The 4,247-nt window shown below is 38.5% G+C and overlaps 1 pseudogene; it reads right to left on the reverse strand.

Annotated features, from left to right (window-relative positions):
- Positions 1-1,761: 1,761 nt before the first annotated feature.
- LOC132540862 (heat shock factor-binding protein 1-like) lies at positions 1,762-3,503 on the reverse strand (annotated as a pseudogene).
- Between the last annotated feature and the right edge of the window lie 744 nt (positions 3,504-4,247).

Below are 4,247 nucleotides of genomic sequence, written 5' to 3' on the forward strand. Positions count from 1 at the left end.
TTAGTGCAGAGCTAAAGAAAGCTCTTCTGAGGTTTCTGCACTCTTATCTAAACTATTATAGCTACAGACCCTTTGGAATATAACTAAAACATGTCTACTAGCTATTTACAAAATGGAGAAACCCCCCCCCCCTCTACCCTCAACTCTTCATCTGCACTATTCCATCCTTTAGCTTCATGACCGGTCAACAATTTGGTTTTGTATGTTAACTTTCTTTAAAGCCACCAGTTTCCAGATGCTAGCATGATGCCTACTAGACTTCCCTGGACAGACAACCCCACCAATGTGTCCTGGAGCTCCAATTCCCCAGAGCCCTGCCCCACTAGGGAGAGAGGGAAGCTGGGAGTATGGACTGAACTGTCAACATCCATGTTCAGTGGGGAAGCAATTACAGAAGTCAGACCTTCTACTTTCTGCATCCCACAGTGACATTAGGTCCATACTCCCAGAGGGTTAAAGAATAGGAAAGCTATCAGGGGAGGGGATCGGATACAAAGTTCTGGTGGTCGGAATTGTGTGGAGTTGTACCCCTCTTATCCTATGGTTTTGTCAATGTTTCCTTTTTATAAATAAAATAAATAAATAAATAAATCTTAAAATTAATAAAAGAAAGCTTTGGTGCTCTTTGCCTCTAAAAATAAATAAGTGTAAATCAGTGGATAAAAACTGTTGTGATGCTCCTAGCATCTTCTCCCACCTGTCTTCTGAAGTTTCCTGTACCCTAATCATAAAATATATCTATAATTTTCTAAACAATGAGATACTAAACACCTAAGTGTGTTTTCAAACACTCTTAGGACATACCCCAGGATGCTCAGTCTTCTTTTTTTTAATTTTTTAAATTATCTTTATTTATTTATCATAAGAGACAGCCAGAAATCAAGAGGGAAGGGGGTGATAGAGAGGGAGAGAGACAAAGAGACACCTGCAGCACTGCTTAACCACTTGAGAATCTTTCCCCCTGCAGGTGGGGACTGGGGGCTTGAACCTGGGTCCTTGCACACTATAACCTGTGTGCTCAACCAGATGCACCATCACACAGCCCTCTCAATCTTCTTCAAGACATGGCCAATCACCTACCTTGTCTAAAGAAAATTCTTATGAATATGAGACACAAGCTATCAAGTTATTTGGGACACAGATAAGGCAGTAATGAGAGGGAAGTTCATAGCCATACAAGCACACATTAGGAAACAAGAAAAAGCACAAATAAACAGCCTGATCGCACATCTTAAAGACTTAGAAGAAGATGAACAAAGGAACCCTAAAGCAACCAGAAGGACAGAAATAACTAAAGTAAGGGAAAAAATAAATAACATTGAAAATAAGAAAACCATACAAAAAATCAACAAAAGGAAATATTGGTTCCTCAAAAGAGTGAACAAAATCGACAAACCTTTAGCCAGACTCACAAAACAAAAAAAGGAGAGGACCCAAATAGTTCAGATCATAAATGAAAGAGGAGATATCACAACCGACACCGCAGAAATTCAGTATATCATGCAAGATTTCTATGAACAACTATATGCCACCAAGCTAGAGAATCTGGAAGAAATGGACAAGTTCCTAGATACCTATGAACTTCCAAAATTAAGTAAAGAGGAACTAGATAACATGAACAGGTCCATCACAGCTAATGAAATTGAAACAGTTATCAAAAACCTTCCCAAAAGTAAAAGTCCTGGACCAGATGGTATTACAAATGAATTCTACAAAACCTTCAAAGAAGAACTAATACCTCTACTTTTTTTTTTTTTTCCATAGCAGGATTTCAGGCATTTTTATTGATGGCAGGTTGTTTTGGGCAGTGGAGCCTGCCTTTAAAAATCTTTGAACAACTTCATAAAGCCAACTTCTACCTAAATCCCGACCATGCCAACAATAGTTGGCCCTCTCATTTCTGCTTTCACAAGGTTTGAAAACCACCTGCACATGGGGTTTATCTGATCTGGTGAGTCTGAAGGCCCTGGGTTCTCATGGCTAAACAGTACAGCTTGACCAACTGGCTCACTGAAGGAGTTTCTGTAGCAGGTAATAACAACAGGTCAGTTCATTGTATTACAGAATAAATGTACTCCTTTGTGCTCTCCATAGGGTATAAATAGGACAAATAGTTTCTTAATATTGTTAAACAGATGCAATACAAACAATCAAAGTCTGGTTATGTAGGAAATATTATAAAACCATACTGTGCTCATTAATGGCTTTCCCTCTATAAAGATCTAAACTATTCCTACTCCCCCAACTCTGGGGTTCATGGTGAACCCTTTCAAGTGTCTGTGCTGGCCTCTTGGCTCACTCCTGACAGTGCAGTTTTGAATAGCAACAGTTGTTTTATATATTACTCTATTAGATAAGAACGTTTCAATAAACAGTATTAAAAACTTGAGCTGAGTTGTTACTCATTGTCTAGACAATTGGCCTGGACCTTATTTATAAGGCTTGTTTCTCTTTTCTGTTCCTTTTCCCAACTAGCAACTCAAGGATGGAATAACTGAGCTTTAAAATCCTGCCAGATTTCCTAGGGGAACTATTATAGGTAAACAATGGAGGGTCTTAGGGAAGTATTCCAACTTCATGCAAAACTCTAATGAGCAAATGCCTTATTATATTAGGCAATTCTGTTATTTTCTGTATTCATAAGTTCTAACACACTAAATGGCAGTGGTTACTCTATGACTTTAGCATCTGACCTCTGGGACTTAGACATGAAATCACGGCACAATTATGACATTTGGCAACAGAATAGTGTTAGATGTCTCTAAATTTTCTTAACCATTTGAAAAGTATCCTCAATACATTATTTGGTGTTAGTTCAACAGTCATTCTGTACAGAGAATCCTAAACTCGATAAATGTCTTCCTTCACAAGGTATGATATAATTAAAGGATCTACTCTTTGCTTAACAAGAAAATTACACAGGAACTTTTATCAAATAGCAACTACTACAAAAGAATGATAGTGGGAAAAAAATGACTTCACAAAAATACACTAAAAGATTTGACAATTTTATGCAGAAACTGCCAAAGTTTTAGTGTTTAATATATTTAATAGCACAAATGACCAAGGCCCAAGTGAAGTTTTCATGTTTAAGAAACCAAGGATGAGGAAAAAAAAATCACTCTATAAACTAACTATATAGTATGTGACAGAACAACACCCTTTATAATATAAAACCTGTCTACAGATAGTAGTTAGGCGCAAAAAGCCATTCGGTGTTCTCCTGGCTTGTAGAAATGGTGTTCCAGTTTTCAGTGTAAATTAGCAACCTTCAACTCTTTTGTGTGGCAGATATCTTATTTTCACCTTCCAGCTCCTCCACCCCAGCCTGTGTCATGAGGTCTGCGATGTTTTTCTCCAGGTCATCAATGTGACTGCTCATGTCATCAATTCTCCCGATGATCTGGTCGGACATGGTCTGGAATTTATCTTGCATCTGTTGCAGCAGAGTCTGCACCACCGAGGTGAGGTCCTGCACGTTCTTTGGGATCCGTCTCGGCCATCTCCCCGGTTCCCAGCTTGGCGGTGATGTCCTTGACCGTCAACTACACTTCCGTTTGTCCAATACCTCTACTTTTAAAAGTCTTCCAGAAGACAGAAGACTCTGGAATATTCCCTTCCAGCTTCTATGAAGCGAACATCACCCTCATACCAAAAGCAGACAGGGACACAACTAAACAAGAAAACTACAGACCAATATCTCTGATGAACATAGATGCTAAAATACTGAACAAAATTCTAGGCAACTGGTTACAGCAGTATATTAAAAAGATTGTTCATTATGACCAGGTGGGGTTTATCCCAGGGATGCAAGGTTGGTTTAATATACATAAATCAATCAACATGATCCACCACATCAATAAAAGAAGACCAAAAACCACATGATCATATCAATAGATGCAGAGAAAGCCTTTGATAAAACACAACATCCCTTTATGATCAAAACACTATAAAAAATGGGAATAGATGGAAAATTCCTGAAGATAGTTGAGCCTATATGTAGCAAACCTACAGCCATCATCGTACTCAATGGTGAAAAACTAGAAGCATTTTCCCTCAGATCAAGTACTAGACAGGGCTGCCCACTATCACCATTACTATTCAACATAGTGTTGGGATTTCTTGCCATAGCAATCAGGCAGGAACAAGGAATTAAAGCGATACAATTGGAAGAGAAGAAGTCAGACTCTCCCTATTTGCAGATGGCATGATAGTATACATCGAAAAACCTAAGTAATCTAGCAAGG

Source organism: Erinaceus europaeus, chromosome 1, assembly GCF_950295315.1.
Source record: "Erinaceus europaeus chromosome 1, mEriEur2.1, whole genome shotgun sequence".
In the NCBI taxonomy this organism is placed as follows: Eukaryota; Metazoa; Chordata; class Mammalia; order Eulipotyphla; family Erinaceidae; genus Erinaceus; species Erinaceus europaeus.